The sequence below is a fragment of the Aotus nancymaae genome, unplaced genomic scaffold (genome assembly GCF_030222135.1).
Source record: "Aotus nancymaae isolate 86718 unplaced genomic scaffold, 86718_ANA_hifiasm-v0.15.2.pri h1tg000007l, whole genome shotgun sequence".
In the NCBI taxonomy this organism is placed as follows: Eukaryota; Metazoa; Chordata; class Mammalia; order Primates; family Aotidae; genus Aotus; species Aotus nancymaae.
The window spans coordinates 18,823,992-18,845,913 of NW_026988418.1; positions in this window are offsets into that span (position 1 = coordinate 18,823,992).

The following is a 21,922-nucleotide window of genomic DNA, read 5'->3' on the forward strand; positions in this document are numbered from 1 at the left end:
CACTCACTCACTCCAAGGATTTTACATTTTTTGGAGAAGCTTTCACCCTTCAAATATTATCTTTCTGATGTGGTCCTTGGCACACATCACACATCTGCAATCTCAACTTGCAAAATTTCTCCAGCTCATGCCGGTTGGGTCCCTTGATGGTATCAGGCCAGGTCAGCATAGACGCCTTACCTACTCACTTTGTTCCTGGAAGTCTGGGCTTTGTGCATTCCCATAAAGGGCCTCAGAAGAGGGCGGGATCTGAACCCATGATGGAGGGTGCTCTATGCTGGTGCAGCCCAAGAGGAGGGGAGGCTGTGACTCAGTGTTTGTAAAATGTTAGCTTGTAGAGTGAGTAACACCAGACCAAGGCTGTTTTGGGAAGTGGTGAGTCAGAATAATTGAAATTGGATCCCAAAGGCCAAGGTCAATTCCTGCCATGGCAGCTCTCACTTCCTAGCTGTGACCTATTACCATGTAATTTAACCTCTCTAAATCCCAGTTTCTTTATCTGTGAAATGGCTACATTAACACCCAGCCTACTCACCCACTAGCAAGATTTAGAAGTGCTGGAGGGCACATATTTTCACATGGGTGCGTATTGAATATGTACTTTGTGACACAAACTTCATATCTGTTATTTAATCGAGTTCTCAGAACAGCTCTGCATGGTTGACAGTTCAGGTAAGATTCTGGCCTCAGCTCTGGGTTTCTATATAGCAGTGTTTCCCAAGTTGTGTGTTGGATCACACCTTTCTGCTAGGCATGTTCCTTCTCACCTGAGGTTAGGAAATATAGATTTTGTGGTCAAACATGTTTGTTTAATCCTACATTGGGACCCACTGGAGTACAGTGATTAGGGTTTTGAGGGAAAAGATCTAGCTACGCCAGAACTCTCAGTCAGCCTGGAGTTGGGCTCCCCAGTGTTCCAGTTGTTGGGCAGGGCAGCCACCACCACCCCTAAATGAAACTCCTGAAGGCCATGATGCCTGGGAAGGGGCATCACCAGTTAGGGCCTTTGTCTCAACTTCAGTGTCATGAAGGATTTCTGCATTTACATTTTGTTTTGAAATTGCAGGGTGGGGGGAATCTGGCAAGATGGCTGAATAGAAACAGCTCCAGTCTGCAGCTCCCAGTGAGACCAACACAGAAGGCAGGTGATTTTTGCATTTCTAACTGAGATACCAGGCTCATCTTATTGGGACTGGTTAGACAGTGGGTGCAGCCCAAAGAGGGTGAGCCGAAGCAGGGTGGGGCATCACCTCACCCAGGAAGTGCAAGGGTTTGGGGAACTCTCTCCCTTAGCCAAGGGAAGCCATGAGGGACTGTGGCATGTGGGGCAGTGCTATCCAGCCCAGATACTATGCTTTTCCCACAGTTTTTGCAACCTATAGATCAGGAGATTCCCTTGGGATCCTACACTACCTGGATTTCAAGCAAAAAACTGGGCAGTCATTTGGGCAGACACCAAGCTAGCTGCAGGTTTATTTTTTGAACCTCAGTGTCACCTGGAATCCCAGTGAGACAGCACCGTTCACTCCCCTGGAAAGGGGGCTGAAGCCAGGGAGCCAAGTGGTCTTACTTAGGGGGTTCCACTTCTACAGAGCCCAGCAAGCTAAGATCCACTGGCTTGAAATTCTTGCTCCCAGCACAGCAGTCTGAAGTTGACCTGTGATGCTAGAAGTTGGTGGGGGGAGGGGCGTCTGCCATCACTGAGGCTTGAGTAGGTCGTTGTCCCCTCACAGTGTAAACAAAGATGCTGGGAAGTTCAGACTGGGCAGAGCCCACCCCAGCACTGCAAAGCCACTGTCACCAGACTGCTTCTCTGGATTCCTCTTCTCTGGGCAGGGTATCTCTGAAAGAAAGGCAGCAGCCCCAGTCAGGGGCTTATAGGTAAAACTCCCGTCTCCCTAGAACAGGAGCACCTGGGTGAAGGGGTGACTGTGGGTGCAGCTTCAGCAGACTTAAACTTTCCTTCCTGCTTGCTCTGAAGAGAGCAGCAGATCTCCCAGCACAGTGCTTGAACTCTGCTAAGGGACAGACTTCTTCCTTAAGTGAGTTCCTGACCCCCATGCCTCCTGACTGGGAGACATCTCCCAGCAGGGGTCAACAGACACCTCATACAAAAGACCTCTGGATGGCATTTGGTGGAAGCCTGTCTGGAATGAAGCTTCCAGAGGAAGGAGCATTGCTGTTCTTCAACCTCTACTGGTGATACCCAGGCAAACAGGGACTGGAGTAGACTTCCAGCAAACCCCAGCAGACCTGCAGAAGAGGGCCCTGACAGATGGAAAACAAACAAACAGAAAACAATAACATCAACATTAACAAAAAGGACACTCATGCAAAAACCCCATCCAAAGGTCATCAACATCAAAGATCAAAGGTAGATAAATCCATGAAAATGAGGAAAAAACCTGTGCAAAAATGCTGAAAACTCCAAAAACCAGGATGCCTCTTTTCCTCCAAAGGGTCACAATTCCTTGCCAGCAAGGGAACAAAACTGGATGGAGAATGAATTTGATAATTTGACAGAAGTAGACTTCAGAAGATGGGTAATAACAAACTCTTCTGAGCTAAAGGAGCACGTTCTAACCGAATGCAAGGAAGCTAAAAACTTCGATGAAAGGTTATAGGAACTGCTAAATAGAATAACCAGTTTAGAGAAGAACATAAATAACCTGATAAACACAGCATGAAAACTTTGTGAAGCATACACAAGTATCAATAGCTGAATCAATCAAGTGGAGGAAAGGATATCATAGATTGAAGATCAGCTTAATGGAACAAAGTGTGAAGACAAGATTAGAGAAAAAAGAATGAAAAGGAATGAACAAAGTCATCAGGAAATATGGGACTGTGTGAAAAGACCAAACCTATGATTGATTGGTGTACCTGAAAGGGGAGAATGGAGCCAAGTTGGAAAACACACTTCAGGATATTATCCAGGTAAACTTCCCCAACCTAGCAAGACAGGCCAACATTCAAATTCAGGAAATAGAGAGAACACCACTAAGATACTCCTCAAGAAGAGCAACCCGAAGACACATAATCACCAGATTCACCAAGGATGAAATGAAGGAAAAAATGTTAAGGGCAGCCAGAGAGAAAGGTTGGGTTACTGACAAAGGGAAGCCCATCAGACTAACAGTGGACCTCTCTGCAGAAGCCCTACAAGCCAGAAGAGAGTGGGGCCAATAGTCAACATTATTAAAAAAATTTTTTTTCAACCCAGAATTTAATATCTAGCCAAAGTAAGCTTCATAAGTGACGAAGAAAAAAAATCCTTTACAGACAAGCAAATGCTGAGAGATTTTCATCACCACCAGGCCTGCCTTACAAGAGCTCCTAAAGGAAGCACTAAATTTGGAAAAGAATAGCTGGTACCAGACACTGCAAAAACATACCAAAATATAAAAACCAACAACACTATGAAGAAAATACATCGACTAATGTGCAAAATAACCAGTTAGCGTCATGAAGACAGGATCAAATTAACACATAACAATATTAACATTAAATATAAATGGGCTAAATGTCCCAATTAAAAGACATAGACTGGCAAATTGGATAAAGAGTCAAGACCCATTGGTGTGCTATATTCAGGAGACCCATCTCATGTGCAAAGACACATATAGGTTCAAAATAAAGAGATAGAGGAATATTTACCAAGCAAATGGAGAGAGAGAGAGAGAGGAAAAAAAAACAAAACAGGAGTTGTAATCCTAGTCTCTGATAAAATAGACTTTAAATCAACAAAGATCAGAAAAGACAAAGGAGGGCATTACATAATGGTAAAGGGATCAATGCAACAAGAAGAGCTAACTCTCCTAAATATATATGCACCCAATACAGGAGTACCCAGATTCATAAAGCAAGTTCTTAGAGCCCTACAAAGAGACTTAGACTCCCACGCAATAATAATAGGAGTCTAACACACCACTGTCAATATTAGACAAATCAATGAGACAGAAAATTAACAAGGATATTCAGGACTTGAACTCAGCTCTGGATCAAGTGGACCTAATTGACATCTACAGAACTCTTCACCCCCAATCATAGAATATGCATTCTTCTCAGTACCACATAGCACTTATTCTAAAATCGAGCACATAATTGGAGGTAAAACACTCCTTAGCAAATGTAAAAGAATAGAAATCATAACAATCTCTCAGACCACAGTGCAATCAAATTAGAACTCAAGATTAAGTAACTCACTCAAAACCACACAACTACATGGAAACTGAACAACCTGCTCCTGAATGACTGCTGGGTAAATAATGAAATTAAGGCAGAGATAATTAAGTTCTTTGGAGCCAATGAGAACAAAGACACAATGTACCAGAATCTCTGGGACACAGCTAAAGCAGTGTTTAGAGGGAAATTTATAGCACTAAATGCCCTCAGGAGAAAGCAGAAAAGATCTAAAATCAACACGCTAATATCACAATTAAAAGAACTAGAGAAGCAAGAGCAAACGAATTGAAAAGGTAGCAGAAAACAAAAAGTAATAATCAGAGCAGAACTGAAAAAGGTAGAGACACAAAAAACCCTTCAAAAAATCAATGAATCCAGGAGCTAGTGTTTTGAAAAGATTAACAAAATAGATAGACAATTAGCCAGACTAATAAAGAAGAAAAGCGAGAAGAATCAAATAGACACAATAAAAAATGATAAAGGTGATATCACCACTGATCCCACAGAAATACAAACTACCATCAGAGAATACTATAAACACCTCTATGCAAATAAACTAGAAAATCAAGAAGAAATGGATAAATTCCTGGACACATACACCCTCCCAAGACTAAACCAGGAAGAAATTAAATCCCTGAATAGACCAATAACAAGTTCTGAAATTGAGGTAGTGAAAAAAGCCCAGGCCTAGATGTATTTACAGCCAAATTCTACCAGAGGTACAAAGAGGAGCTGGTATCATTCCTTCTGAAACTATCCCAAACAATAGAAAAAGGGGGACTCTTCCCTAACTCATTTTATGAGGCCAGCATCATCCTGACACCAAAACCTGGCAGAGACACAACAAAATTCAAGAAAATTTTAGGCCAGTATCCCTGATGAACATCAATGCAAAAATCCTCAATAAAATACTGGCAAACCAAATCCAGCAGCACATCAAAAACTTATCGACCATGATCAAGTTGGCTTCATCCCTGGGATGCAAGGCTGGTTCAACATATGCAAATCAATAAACGTAATCCATCACATACACAGAACCAATGACAAAAACCACATGATTATCTCAATAGATGCAGAAAAGGCCTTTGATAAAATTCAACACCTCTTCATGCTAAAACCTCTCCATAAAATAGGTATTGATGGAACATATCTCAAAATAATAAGAGCTATTTATGACAAACCCACAGCCAATATCACATTGAATAGGAAAAAGCTGGAAGCATTCCCTTTGAAAACTGACACAAGTCAACTATGCCCTCTCTCACCACTGCTATTCAACATAGTATTGGAAGTTCTGGTCAGGGCAATCAGGCAAGAGAAATAAATAGAGAGGAAGTAAAATTGTTTCTGTTTGCAGATGACATGATTATATATTTAGAAAACCTTATCATCTTAGCCCAAAAACTCCATAAGCTGATCAGCAACTTCAGCAAAGTCTCAGGATACAAAATCATTGTGTAAAAATCACAAGCATTCCTATACACCAATAATAGACAAACAGAAATCCAAACCATGAGTGAACTCCCATTCACAATTGCTACAAAGAGAATAAAATACCTAGTAATACAACTTACAATAAATGTGAAGAACCTCTTCAAGGAGAACTACAAACCACTGCTCAAGGAAATTTGAGAGGACAGAAACAATTGAAAAAACATTCCATGCTCATGGATGGGAAGAATCAGTCATGAAAATGGCCATACTGACCAAAGTAATTTATAGATTCAATGCTATCCCCATCAAGCTACTATTGACTTTTTTTCACATAATTGGAAAAAACTACTTTAGATTTCATATGGAACCAAAAAAGAGCCTGTATAGCCAAGACAATCCTAAGCCAAAAGAACAAAGCTGGAGGCATCATGCTACCTGACTTTATACTACAAGGCTACAGTAACCAAATCAGCATGGTATGGGTACAGAACAGATATATAGACCAATGAAACAGAACAGAGGCTCAGAAATAACATCACACATCTACAACCATCTAATCTTTGACAAACCTGACAAAAACATGCAATGGGGAAAGGATTCCCTATTTAATAAATGGGGTTGGGAAAACTGGCTAGTTATAGGCAGAAAACTGAAACTGGACCCCTTCCTTATACCTTATACAAAAAGTAACTCAAAATGGAATTAAAGACTCAAATGTAAGACCTAAAACCATAAAAACCCCAGCAGAAAACCTTGGTAATACCATTCAGGACATAGTCATGGGCAAAGACTTCGTGACAAAAACACCAAAAGCAATGGCAACAAAAGCCAAAATTGACAAATGGGATCTAATTAAACTAAAAGCTTCTGCACAGCAAAAGAAACTATTATCAAAGTGAGCAGGCAACTTACAGAATGGGAGAAAAGTTTTGCAATCTATCCATCTGACAAAGGGCTAATATCCAGAATCTACAAATAACTTAAACAAATTTACAAGAAAAAAACAACCCCATCAAAAAGTAAGCAAAGGATATGAGCAGACACTTCTCAAAAGAAGACATTTATGTAGCCAACAAACATATGAAAAAATGCTCATCATCACTGGTCACTAGAGAAGTGCAAATCAAAACCATAGTGAGATACTATCTCATTCCACTTAGAATGGTGATCATTAAAATGTCAGGAGACAACAGATGCTGGAGAGGATGTGGAGAAGTAGGAATGCTTTTACACTGTTGGTGGGAGTGTAAATTAGTTCAGCCATTGTGGAAGACAGTGTGGTGATTACTCAAGGATCTAGAATATACTCAAAGGATTATAAATTATTCTTCTATAAAGACACATGCACATGTATGTGTATTGCAGCACTATTGTCAATAGCAAAGACTTGAAACCAACCCAAATGCCCACTAATGATAGATAAGGAAAATGTGTCACATGTACACCATGGAATCCTATGCAGCCATAAACATGAATAAGTTCATGTCCTTTTAAGGGACATGAATGAATCTGGAAACCATAATTTTCAGCAAACTAACACAGGAACAGAAAACCAAACACCGTATGTTCTCACTCATAAGTGGGAGTTGAACAATGAGAATACATGGACACAGGGAGGAGAACATCACACACTGGGGCCTGTTGGGAAGTAGAGGTGGGGGCACAGGGACAGGTAGCTTTAGGAGAAATACCTAATGTAGATGACAGGTTGATGGGTGCAGCAAACCACCGTGGCACATGTATATCTATGTAACAAACCTGCACATCTGTACATGTATCCCAGAACTTAAGGTATGTAAAAAGAAAAGAAAAGAAATTGCCAAATCTGCCAATCTGATTAGGGTCTTTGTCTCAACTTCAGTGTCATGAAGGATTTCTGTATTTACATTTTGTTTTGGAATTGTCAAGTCTGCCAATCTGATTGATAATGTACTTTATTTATATTATAAATAAATTGATGACCAATGAATCACTGATTTATGAGATGATGCTGAATAATCTAAGTGCCAAGAAGATTGGACTGGGCTTACTGTGTGGCCCATAGTTTTAACAAATGGTAAGATGGTTTATTGATTTGTTGACAGCACCTGTCACAAGGTTGGAGTGCTGTTCCTGAGGATGTAATCTTTGCTCTGAACAGTGCCCATATACAGTGCAGTTTCTCTCACTGACAGAATGTCTCAGTGTGGGAATCAAGAGTAAGTGTGGGAGACCCATCTGGCTATGATCTAATGCCCCATTTGTGAAAATTTCGCTCTATCCCTGTGATTCTGGGTCCAGGTGGAGGTCTCAGTTCCCAGATGAGGCATCCTCTCATTTGTCCACACAACAGTGGTTCCATGGGGTAGGAGGCTGAACTGCCACAGGGCTATTTCAGGGTCCTTCATGCCTATGACAAACAAGCCAAAAGAGAAATTCACTTTGCTTTCTAGGGTGATTAATTCTGATTAGCAGGGGCTAGCAAAATTTCTAACATAATTGGGCAGGCGGGAGTATATATCTGGAATTCAGATGCCTCTCTATGGTGTCTTCTACATTTATGAAAAAATGTTTAGGAATTAAGGAAAAAAAAATAAAGAAAAGCTACTACATCTTTATATGGGTAAGACCATTGATGGACCCTGATCCCTCAGTAATAAAGATTTAAAAATTTTTTTAATAAATTTATGGGGTGTTACGTGCATAGATTGTGTAGGGTTAAACTCAGGGCTTTTAGGATTTCTATCTCCTGGATACCATATGATGCCTCCATTATGTAATCTCTCATCATCCACCCCTCTTCTACCCCATGAGCCTTCAGAGTCTCCATTGCTTATCATTCCATACCCTAAATCCATTTGTACACATTATTTAGCTTCCACTTATGAGTGAAAATGTGCAATATTTATCTTTCTGGGTCTGATTTGTTTTGCTTAAGATAAAGACCTTTGGTTCTATCCATGTTGCTGAAAAAGACATGATTTTATTCCTTTTAATAGCTGAATAGCATTCCATTGTGTATATACACCACTTTTTCTTTATCCATTTCTCCATTGATGGATACTTAGGTTGATTCCATATTTTCGCTATTGTGAATAGTGCTGCGATAAATATATGAGTGTGGGTATCTTTTTGATATAATGATTTCTTCTTTTTTGGGTAGATACCAAGTAATAAGATTGCAGGATTACATGGTTGTTCTATTTTCAGTTCTTTAAGAAATCTCTGTACTGTTTTCCATAGATGTACTAATCTACATTCCTAGCAACAATGTATAAGAGTTCTCTTTTCTTTACATCTTTACCATCCGTTACATTTATCCATTTATCTTTTTAATAACAGGCATTCTGATGGTGTGAGATGAAATCTCATTGTAGTACTAACTTGCATCTCTCTGATGATCAGTGATGCTGAGCAATTTTTTCATATGCCTGTTGTCCATTTGTATGTCTTCTTTTAAAAAATGTGTATTTAGGCCTGGCGCGGTGGCTCACACCTATAATCCCAGCACTTTGGGAGGCTGAGGTAGGCAGATCACGAGGTCAGGAGATTGAAACCATCCTGGCTACCATAGTGAAACCCTGTCTCTACTAAAAATTCAAAAAATTAGCTGGGCGTGGTAGCATGCACCTGTAGTCCCAGGTACTTGAGAGGCTGAGGCAGGAGAATTGCTTGAATGTGGGAGGCGGAGGTTGCAGTGAGCTGAGATCGTGTCACTGCACTCTAGCCTGAGCAACAGAGCAAGATTCCATCTCAAAAAATAAAAATGTGTATTCATGCCATTTGCCTACTTTTCAATAGGATTATTTGTGGGGGTTTTGAGTTGTTGGTTTGGGTTACCGCATGGTTTGAGCTGTTGTTGAGTTGTTGGTTTGGGTTACCGCATGAAGTCAAAATCTCTGATCAGCTGAGATGCTGGCTGAGAGCAGAGAAAACTTGATATTTAAGTCCTTCTGTCTCCACCACTCTTTCTAACTGGTTTCATGGTGCGTTACAGGGTATCCACCCTGGTGTAGACAGGTTCTGTTTCCAGCTGTGCTCAGCGGGGCTGCAGCAGCCGCAGAGGTTTGTCCTCAGGCCAGGCTTCTGGCATCATTCCTAAGCCTTGTCTTGAGCTGGTCTTCTAGCCCTCCCAAAATCTTTGAAATAAACTTTTCTTCTGCTTCATCAGCCAGGGTCATCTTCTGATCTGGAAGCAAGGAAGTTTCACATAAAGAAACTGAAATAATAATAGTAATAATGATAATAAAAGAAAACCTTTGTTGAATGCTTGCTGTGTGCCAGGCACCACGTTCTAGGCTAGATATGCATTCATTCATTTCCTTCTGTCAGCAGTCCTCCAAGTTTGAGTTATTTTTACTTCTTTGTTTTGTGTTGTTTTTTAGGAGAGGAGGTGATTATAGCTTACAGTGATTTCAAAATTGTCCAAGTTGATAAATGAGGACTGTCTGTGAAGCTTGACAGGCAGCAGAAAACAAGTCATATAAGGCATTGCATGCTTCACCAAGGAGTCAAGAGGACAAAATAATGTGTTAGACTGTTTATTATGGGAAATTTTAAAACCCTCAAACAAGAGAGAACAATATAATGAACTATTACCAACCCAGTTTTAGCACATCATCAATATACATAATAGTTTTTGCTTTATACCATTAGTTTAAGTATGCAGGAGATAGCTAGTTCTTCTGAGTTTTCTTGAAAGTTGTAAGGTTTAAGAGTTTGGAGTTGGAGTTGGAGTTGGCTGTATATGTGAGATCAGTGTTAATTATAATTTTGTTTTTTTGAGACAGAGTCTCAATCTGTCACCCGGGCTAGAGTGCAGTGGTGTGAGCTCAGCTCGCTGCAACCTCCGCCTCCTGGATTCAAGAGATCCTCCTGTCTCAACCTTCCAAGTAGCTGGGAGTACAGGTACGCACCACCACACCCGGCTAATTTTTGTATTTTTGGTAGAGACAGGATTTCACTATGTTGGCCAGGCTGGTCTCAAACTCCTGGCCTCACGTGATCACCCGCCTCAGCCTCCCAAAGTGCTGGGATTACAAGTGTGAGCCACTGCTACCAGGCTAATTATAATTTTTATTAAATTCTCAAACTATATAAAATTTAAAACTTGTATGTCAAAATAGCATTAAAAATTAAAAGTCAAACAGTATACTGTGAAATTTATTTGCCGCAGGTGTGTGTGTTTTTTTTTTGTTTTTTTTTTTGAGATGGAGTCTTGCTCTGTCATCCAGGCTGGTGTACAGTGGTGCGATCTCGGCTCACTGCAAACTCCGCCTCCTGGGTTCAATCAATTCTCTTGCCTCAGCTCTGACTACAGGCATGTGCCACCACGGCAGGCTAAGTTTTGTATTTTTTTTAGTGGAGATGAGGTTTCTCTGTGTTGCCCAGGCTGGTTGCAAACTCCTGAGCTCAGGCAATCCGCCTGCCTTGGCCTCCCAAAGTGCTGGGATTACAGGTGTGAGCCACCATGTGTGATATTTTAAAAATATCTTTATATAAAAAGCTCATGCATAGTGTTAAGAACATAGTAAATTGTGGGAGAAAAGTGGGTCAAAGGTGTGAATAGACAATTCTCAGAAAAAGAAACAATAATAACTATCAAACTGAATAGTAATTCAGGCAATAAAATAGAAAAAAGCTGTTTTTACCTATGAGGTGAAAGATTTAAAAGGGAATTATTCATATTATGCTGAAGGCAAAATGACATTGTATAACCCTAATGGAAATTAATTTAACAAAATGTGTTACAGACTTAAAGAAATTTATATCCTTTGATCTAAAAATTTTACCAAGATAATTTTCTCCTTAAGGAAATTATGAGAGGTGTGGAAAAGATTTCTATATGAAGAATCTCATTATGGTGTAATTTAGAAGAGCAAAAATATTTGAGGGAAACTTCCAAAGCCTAACAATAAGAGAATGGCTTTATAAACTATGGTGCAAAGACAGAATGTTAACAGAATTATTTTCTTTGGCCAGTGGTCACATATGTAAAGTATGATCTTACTTACATAAAATTTACCTCTTTCTCTGCAGATACACAGACACACACACAGAAAAAACATTGGCGAGAAATACGCTGCCATGCTAACTGTGGTATGCTCTGGATTGTGAGATTATGGTTGTTTTTTATTTTTCTCTCTACCCTTTTGTGTACTTTCTCCTATTTTCCTGAGGAATGTGTATTCATCTTTAGATGCAGAAAAGAAACTTAAAATATTGATTTAAAATAATGATGTCTAGCAAAAACCATAATTTATTATTGTGAACAAGTGAGTAATGTAAATGGCTCTTTGTTATTAATACTAATAACCATTATTCAGTACTTAATATGTAATAATACATCAATATTATTACAATGATTAAAACAGCAATAATTGAGTATTTATTATATGTAAGGGTTTAGTTAACACTTCTTATTTATAATGTGAATTGCTGCCACCTCACAGAATCATGGTAAGGATTATAATCATTCCTGTTGGGTAGATGAGAAAACCGAGACTCCTGATGAATAAGCGGCTTGCTCAAAGTCACAGAGCTTTAAATGGTGGAGCCAGGGCTTGAACTAGGTTTACTTGACAGTAAGGCCCCTGTTCTTGCCCACCTGAAGTTCATAGGTGAATGCACTTCTCTCCTGGATGGCATGAGATATCTCTTGGGATAGCCCTCCAAAGTGAGTCTACATCATAAGGCAATGTGGGTCACAGCCTAGGGCCTGCCAGCTCAGTTCAACCTTGTTTGATGGAATCAGTTAGTTGTCAGAGCACCAATTTGAAAAGAAAATTCAATTTTCCCTAAAGTTGAGGAAAACAGGCTTTCCTCCCTATTTCCTTTGATGAAAATAGGGAAGACACCCACAGGAGAGTTGAAGTGCTGGTGCTAGATGCTGACCTTTTTCTAAACAAAGCTTCTATTATCCATTTTCTCTGTCTCCATGCCTGACCCAAGCCTCTTCAGATGGAAGCTGTTTTCTTTTTTAAAAATATTAGTATCGTTGGCTGGGTGCGGTGGCTCACACCTGTAATCCCAGCACTTTAGGAGGCCGAGGTGAGCAGATCACGAGGTCAGGAGATCGAGACCATCCTGGCTAACATGGTGAAATGCTGTCTCTACTAAAAATACAAAAAATTAGCCAGGCGTGGTGGCACACACCTGTAGTCTCAGCTACTCAGAAGACTGAGGCAGGAGAATCACTTGAACCTGGGAGTCAGAGGTTGCGGTGAGCCAAGATCACGCCACTGCACTCCAGCCTGGGCAATAGAGCGAGACTCTTTCTCAACAACAACAACAACAAAATTAGTGTCTTCAAGCAGGTTACAATCAAGGCCTCCAAATCCAGGTGCCTTTCTACCTCTTTCCAGTGACGATGATGCTTCATGCAGTGTTTATATTTAACTCATGGAGGGCAACCTCATTTTTCTAGTTCTTAAGAAAGAGTGATATGTGGGCTGGGTCTCTTTGGTCTCTGATACCTGTGGTCTCCTACCACACCTTGCAGCATTGTGGTAAGGATTAGTGGTAGGATGCCAAAAGCATATAATTCTGTAGACTCCATGAGGGCAGGATAAAGCCAGCCTTGTCCCCAGATGTATCTCCATTTCTTAGCATGGTACTCTGCATGCAGCAGGTACTCAGAACATCTGTGAGGAGTAGGACTGTGAGTAAATAAACATAGCACATTACCAGGAAGAGAGTCATCACTCATCAAACTCTAGCTGTGACACACTATTACTCTGCTGCCCTCTGGCCCTTAGTCCATGCATCTGTATTACCAAGGGCTTGGACGAGTTGGTCTCTAGGGTCCTCTGCAGTGCTGACATTCTGTGCTTGAATCCAAATACTCCAGAAGCAACCTGGGGCTAAGGGAGGAAAGATGATCTTCTCAGCATGTGCACAGGATTATTTGGTATGTTCTCTATGTGAGAGGAAGAGCCTGTGTACCTTCCTGAGGCTCACTCCGCCCTCTTCAGTATACCATCTGGACCTTCCACGCGGCAGTTTGCAACATCTGTCAGAAGTGCTTGGTGCCAGGATGACTCTTGCTGCAAGCATGTCCTTGGAAAGCTCTGGAAATAGGGAGCCTGCCGGGAATTTATGTAACATGCTGAGTGGCCAGAGGACTGTGTGCAAAGGGCTCTGATCCCATAGTGGGTCAGCCTGCTATGACCGCTCAGGGTGACCTGAGTGGGTGACACAACTGGTTGTCACATGCAGCTTACAAACTCCCAACGACAGCACTGTGGTAAAAGGGACAGAAAATTCTGCCTCTGCTTTATGTACTTTTTAGTGGCTATTCCCCTCTTTATTCTAAAAAGGAAGGATTTGAGATTGCTGACTCAAATACAAAGAATATAAAAAATAAATGAGAAAATTGGAATGAAAGGTGTAGGGGAGAAAAGATTTTTTCCCCAACCTATTGCAAGATTTATGGCTGATATCCCAGTGACAAAGACAGATTAACTAGAGAAAAGTGTAACTAATTAGCTTAATATAGTTTTACATGACTGAGGAGGCTTTGGAAATAAAGACCCAAAGATACAGGGAAAGCTGGACAGACATGCAGAAGCTTGACTGAAGGACAGAAAGGTATCATCTAAGGATGCGAAATTAGGGGGAACTTAGCAAGGCTTATTTGTTCAGATTCTTCTTGGCCTCTGGGTATAGGGCAGGATACTTCTGGAATGAGGGTCTTGTGACCTACTTTTAGGGGAGGTAGGTCAGAGAATTGTTTTATGGCTTGCTTCAGGATAGAAAGGCCAGAGGTCAGAGAGACCATCTTATTTTTGCAGTTTTCTTAATTTCCCCCAGCTTAAAGTCCTCAGTGTGTCAAGATGCCATACTTTGGGGTATTATGTTCTTTTGAAGACTTGCTGGGGGTCTTGTCCACCTGCCATCCTGCCATCTGCCCTGGGGCACTGACCATGTGGTTTACAGCTGGATTCCTATTGGCTTTGACCATGAGGAGCACCAGCAGGAGATCAGAGGGAGGAGGGGGGTGAGGTCATGAGGTCACTTTGGGCAGGCTGTGTCCTTCCTTAGAGGACACAAATTCTCTCAGGTTGACCTTCTCAGGAAGATTCTCTCTTTCTAGACAGGTAACTGCTCCATCCCCTGGGACTAGGGGTGAAACTCGACCGTTATTGGCCCCTGGACACTGTGCTGTCTGTTGTACTTCCCCTATCTCCAGTCCACACCTCTGTGTAAATAGCCCCGTTTTAAGTAAACCCTTCTTGAATTATCTTAATTTGAGTGTCCCCTCTGTTTCCCTTTAGGACTTTGATACATAAGGATAGAAAATACAAGAGGGAACCAGAAATAATGCTCATGAATGAAATACAAATTGTAGTACCCTGTACATGTGCCAAAAAAAGATGTGAGACTGTGTGTGTGTGTGTGTGTGCGTGCGTGTGCACACACTACCCATTTGACTTGAGCTTCCTAGTGACCAAAGCAACAGAACCAAAGGAAGAGGGCTCCAGTCGTCAATTCTTACCACCAGAGTCTAAAGGATCTTACTACATAAAACTCTATCACTCTCATTATCTTATGTTGTGTGTTAAACTGTGTCCCCCAAAATGAAAAGCTCGAGTCTTAGCCACTAGTACCTGTGAATATGATCTTATTTGAAAAAGGTCTTTGCAGATGAGATCACCTTAAGATGAACTGATAGCAAAGTGGTGTGGGTCCCTAATCCAATGACTGGTGTCCTTAATGAAGAGAGAAATTTAGACACACAGAAACACTGGGAATTGTCCTGTGAAGATGAAGGCAGAGGCTGGAGTAATGCCCAACTAGAGCTTAGGAGAGAGGCGTGGAACAGTTTCTCTCTCAGAGTCTCTAGAAGGAACCAAACTTGCTGATACCTTGATTTTGAACTTCTGGTCTCTATAGCTGTGACAGAACAAGTTTCTGTCATTTTGAGCCACTCACTTTGTGGTACTCGGTTATGACAGCCCTAGAAAGCAAATACACTTTGAAGTGGCATGAAGACTCTTCATGATCTGACTATTCCTACCTTCTAGCTTTGTCCCCTGCCACTCACCAGCTCGCCTTTTTGCCTGGTTCTTATATCACTGTGCTATCCCAGAGTTCCCAGCTTTTTGGCTGTGTTCTTAACACAGCCTTGAATGCTTCTACTTTTCACCCTGATAGATTGAGCTCAGGTGCTGCTTTCCCCCAGAGCCCTTCCCTGGCTCTCCTGGCCGTATTGGGTCCATCTCGTTTGGACTCATTGATATCACTGATAATAGGCAGCTGATGCATTTGTTTGCCTCCCTCAACAGTGACCTCCTCAAGAGTGAGATCGTGTTCCTCTTTGCATCCCCAGCGTCTAGAACAGTGCCTGGTACACAGTAGATTCCCAATCAATGTAGATAGAGATCTCTTCACAGCAAGATATTTATTTGGTACCTGCTACTAGCCAGGCACTTTTCTAGCCACTTCATATGTACTTCATTTGTAGATGAGGAAATTGAAGCTTGCATAGGATACTTTCTAAGTTATGTGTCTATAAGTAATGGAACTGGAGTTGAAATTAGATCAGACTGACTCTATAGTCTGGTCTCTCTCATTCCAATTTGCTGCCTCTTTAGATTGGACAGATAAAGAAGGGCCAGCTTAAGGAGGGCCTAAATGCTCTATTTTTGTCCACAATGAACTCATTTTGAGCAGTCAGCTTGGAGCCCTGCATGAATCTTCATCAAATGATTATGTATTTACTAAATCTCTTTTTGCTTTTTCTCAGCAAGCAGAAATGTTTATTTCTTTAAAAAACACAATCGCTAAGTGGAGCAATATGGATGGAATACTGAGTCCTTTGAAGAGGCTGAGATGTCTATTGGCAGGACATTAAAAATAAATGTTGATTTTAAGTCTGAATAGTAATGCCACTTTTCATTGCTGTGTCATACTGCGTCTGTGCAGCTCAGAAATGATTGCACCACCCAGACAACTATTCCTGTCTGTGTTCTAGCCAGCCTTCTAGAGAACACACATTTCAGAGTGAACCTGTGAGATGACAAAACACTGAGAAAGGCACATAGGGAAACTACCTTTCATTGAGAAGTTAGAATTTCCTTTTTAATTTAAGCCTTACTGTCTTTCAATCTAGTTATTATTATGCCCATTTTGCAAATGGCTAAGCTGAGGCTCAGAGGGGAGAAGAGGCTTATGTTGATGGGGATATATATTCAATGGATGTTTGTGAAAGCCTGCTATGCACCAGGCACTAGGCTGACTGCTGAGAATTTGGTGGTGAACAATAATGACAGCTCCTGTCTTCATGGAAAGTAAAAGGCCGGGTATAGTGGCTAACACCTGTAATTCCAGCACTTTGGGAGGCCAAGGTGGGTGGATCATTTGAGGTCAGGAGTTTGAGACCAGCCTGGCCAAAATGGTGAAACCCCATCTCTACTAAAAATACAAAAATTAGCCAGGCATGGTAGTATGTGCTTGTAATCCTAGCTATTTGGGAGGCTGAGGCAGGAGAATTGCTTGAACCTTGGAGGCAGAAGTTGCAGTGAGCTGAAATCACACCATTGTGCTCCAGCCTGGGTGATGAAGTGAGACTCTATCTCAAAAAAAAAAAGTAATGGCAAAACCCACAATTACTTTTGTACTGACCCAATAACATCCTTGTGAGGCAGAAAGTAATTAAACAGATGAAAATCACATATGTCCAAGCAGTGTGACTTTTCATTACTAATGGCAGAACTGGGATTCAAACCTGGATGTGCAAGGCTTCAAATCCCAGATTCTTCCTATGTCTTTTTTATTTCTTTTGGTAATGTCTCTGGTTGATAATACTCATTTTTTCTGATGCCTTTTTAGAATACTGTCACTGAAAAACCTATGTCCAACCCAGAGGTCTTAAGTTGATTTGCTTCTACTTAATCATAGGAGGTTTCCAGAGGGTCAAAGGTTAGACACTTAGCTCCACTTCTCACCAATGTGTGAACTTTGGCAAATGCCATGACACCCCTATTTATTTTTAGTTGTCTGTACTATGAAGATGATGAATGGGAAGGCGATTTGCAAACATTTAAGAAAGAAATAATACCAATCCTACACAAATGTTTTCAGAGGAAAAAGGAATACTCTCTTACTCATTTTTATGAGTCTAATATTACCCTGATTTAAAAAGCAGACATAGATATTAAACAAAAGAAAATCCAAGAATAATATCCCTCAGAAATATAGATGCAAAATGCTAGCAAAACATTAGCAAATAATATCAAGCAATATCCTGTGTTTATCTCAGGAATATAATTTTAGTTTAACATCTGAAATTCAGTTATGCAACAAAATGATATTAATAGAATAAAAAATACAATATGATCATCACAATAGCTAGAGAAAAAGTATTTAATAACATTAAAATTAATTTATGATTAAATTTCTCAGTAAACTTAGAAGGAAGCTTCCTACCTATGACTGATCTCAAACTTAATGCTGAGAATAAATATTTTTTCTCTACATTTAAGGATGTCCATTTTCACCAGTTCTACTCAGTAGTAACTAGAGATCCTAGACAGTCAATAAAACAAGAGAAAAAAAGGTACTTTGAAAAGAAGTAAAATTACCTTTATTTGTTGATGACATGATCATGTATTTAGAGAATCCCAGGGAAACTATAAAACACCGCTAGAACTAGGTGAATTTAGTAAGGCCATTGGATACAACTTCAATATACGTAAGTCAGTTTTACTTCTATAGCAAAGAACAATTGGAAAATAAAATTAACACAATGCAAAGTAATATCAAAAAACATAAAATAGAGTAAGTTTATTAAGATACGTGAAAACTACAAAAACTAATGAGAGAAATTGACTTAAATTAGTAAAGTGGTATGCCATGCTCAATAATCAGAAGATGATATTTTAAAGATGTTATTTCTCTCCCAAATTGATCTACAGATACAATGAGATACCCCGAAAAATATCAGGAAGCTTTTTGTAGAAACTGACAAGTGATTCTAAAATTTACATGGAAACACAAAGGACCTAAAATAGCCAAAACATTTTTGACAAAAAATAAAGTTGGATGACTCACAGAACTGGTTATCAAGCTATACTATAAAATTGCAGTGGCACATGTACTGCAGAACTTAAAGTATAATTTAAAAATATTTTTATACTTCATAAATGTATTTTAAATACTTTAGTTAAAATAAAGTATAAGTTAAAATTTAAAAAAAATGCAGTGATATGGCTTGGATCTGTGTACTCACCAAATCTCATGTTGAATTTGTAATCCCCATTATTGGCAGTAGGGTCTGGTGGGAGGTGATGGATCATGGGGGTGGTTTCTCATGAATATGTTAGCACCATCCTTTTGGTGCTGCTCTTGTGAATGAGTGCTCAAGAAATCTGGTTGTTGAAAAGTGTACAGCACCTATACCTCCCCACCCTTGGTTACTCCCGCCATGTAAGGAACCTGCTCCGGCTTCGCCTTCTCACATGAGTAAAAAGCTCCTTGAGGCCCCCCGAGAAGCAGATGCTGTCATGCTTCCTGTACAGCCTGTGGAACCCTAAGCCAACTAAACCTCTTTTCTTATAAATTACCCAGTCTTAGGCATTTCTTTATAGCAAGGAGAGAACAAACTAATACATGCAGTAATCTAGACAGAGTGCTATTGGTGTAGAGGCAGAAATTTAGATTAATGAAACAGTAGAGTCCAGAGAGAGACCAAAAAATATAGGGTCAATTGCTTTTTGACCAAGGTGCCAAGGTAATCCAAGAGGGAAAGGATTGTGTTTATAACAAATGGTGCTGGAACTGGGTATCCATTTGAAAAAATATGACCCTTGACTCTTACCTCACATCTCACAAAAATTAACTGGAAATCAGTCATAGATCTAAATGTAAAAGCTAAAACTATAAAACATTATATTGTTGGAAATAAAACTTCTTAGGACATAGAACCATGAATCACGAAAGAAAATAGTTGATACATGTTATTTCATCAAAAGTAAAAATTTCTGCTTTTCAAAGTAAAATGTTAAGAGAATAAAAACTGAGGCCACAGTTGAGAGAAAGTATTTATAATAGATATACCTTTTAAAGACTAGTAACAAGAATATATAAAGAGCTTTACTTGATGTTTTTGTGATACTGAAACAAAAAATAAAGAGATTCAACAATCAATAAGTCAAACAGTCCAGTGAAAAACAATAAAGAGATTTGAATAGGTACTACACAGATGAAGATAAACAATGGGCCAATAAGCATATGAACATATGTCCAACATAATTAGTCAGAAAGAAAATAGATATTAAAATCACAGTGCAATTCCATTAAACACCAACAAGAATGGCTAGAATGAAAAAGACTGACAATACTAAGATTTGGTAAATGTGGAACAACTAAAAATCTCCTAGACTGCTAGTGGGAATTGAAAAATATTACAAAGAATTTGGCAGTTTCTTAGAGGTTGAGAACATACTGATATAGCTCCAATGACTGGGGAAACATCAGGGTCCTTGGTCTCACGCCTATTAGATAGATGATACATACACACATAGAGTGATTTTAAGGAGTGGGAAGTTTAATAGGCAAGAAAGAAGAAGAAAGGCTCCCCCCATACAGAGGGAGGGGGGCTCTGAATGGAGAGAAACCCTTGGCATGTGATGGAAAGCAGTTGGTTATATTAGGAGGTTGGAAGAGGCAGTGTCTGATTTGCATAGAGCCCAGGGAATTGATTTGACCAGTTGTGTCATTCACATAGCCTGGTGACAAAATTGGCCCTCCCACCATAGCCTCTTAATATGCAAATGTAGGTTGCCATGATATCCTGTACACATGGTGTTATCTGGAGGTGGCCGTGACACCTGGCACACATAGTAACAAGAAGAGGGCACGAACTGCCATGTTGGGTGGACCTAGTTTCTAATCACCAGCATTTGCATATCAATGCTTGCCGGCCTGGCTTTTCAAGCTGCTTTTCTGTTAGAAAAGACATGTTTTGGAAGCTGTTTTTATTAAAAGAAGAAGCCTTACCAAGTACTCCTTATCCTCTCTATCTGCCTAAAATAATTTTTTAATAACTCCTGTAATAATACTAACCATATGACACAGCTATTCCACTCCTAGTCATTTATCCAAAAGGAATGAGCACATAAATACACAGGGACAAATGTTTATAGCATATTTATTCACAGTAGTCCCAAATTGGACACAACTTAAATATACATCAGCAGACAAATGGATAAACAAATTGTGGTATATCCATGTAAATGGAATAGCATTGAGCAATAAAAGGGAACAAATTACTGATGCATGCTGCAACACAGCTAAATCTCAAAAACTGAGTGAAAGAAGAAAGGCTGAGTGAAAGAAGCCAGATACCAAAGAGTATGCTATGTGAATCCACTTAACATGGAATTCTAGAGCAGGCATAATTGTCATAGTGACATAAAGCAGATCAGTGGTTGCCTAGGGCCAGGAATAGGTGGTGGGAGGCAGGATTGACAGCAAAGTCACATTGGGGAATTTTCTGGATGATGGAAATGTTTATATGTTAATTGTGGTCGTGTTTACACTGGTGTGTACCTTTGTCACAACTCATCTGTACACTTCAAACATTTTAGAGTAAGTTATGCATTTTTGAGTAAGTTATACCTGGATAAAATTGATGTAAAAATTGAAATAAGTTAAATCTAATTACTTGAATGCATGTGGTTGGCATTCCTATCTTGGGTTGGAGAGAGTTGACAGGTCAGATATGGTATGTGTTTCATCAAAATCTTACAACTTTGAATTGCTCCGAAGAATGATATTGGTATTAGCAAAACTGAGGCCAAGCCTTCTAATAACAAATTAATTAATGTGTACCATGCATACAATAAGGAATACTTCTGAATTCTGGTTGTATATCCTTTCCTTTACTCACAGTGTTAGCATCTTTATCATAGGCTTACCCTCAGCAAATCAATGACTAAAACGAAAGTTGGATTTTTCAGTTCTTCAATGTCTGTACTTTTTATGACCTGTGATACGAATACAATACACATTTTTTCAATTTGTTTTCTGGTTGTTTAACATGTCTTTTTTTTTTTTTTTTTTTTTTTTTTGAGACAAAGTCTCTCTCTGTTGCCCAGGCTGGAGTGCAGAGGCCTGATCTCTGCTCATTGCAACCTCTGCCTCCCAGGTTCAAGTAATTCTCCTGCCTCAGCTTCCTGAGTGGCTGGGGCTATAGGTGCCTGCCATCACACCTGGCTAACTTTCATATTTTTAGTAGAGACAAGGTTTCATCATGTTGGTCATGTTGGTCTGGAACTCCCAACCTTAAGTGATCTGCCCACCTGAGCCTCTCAAAGTGCTG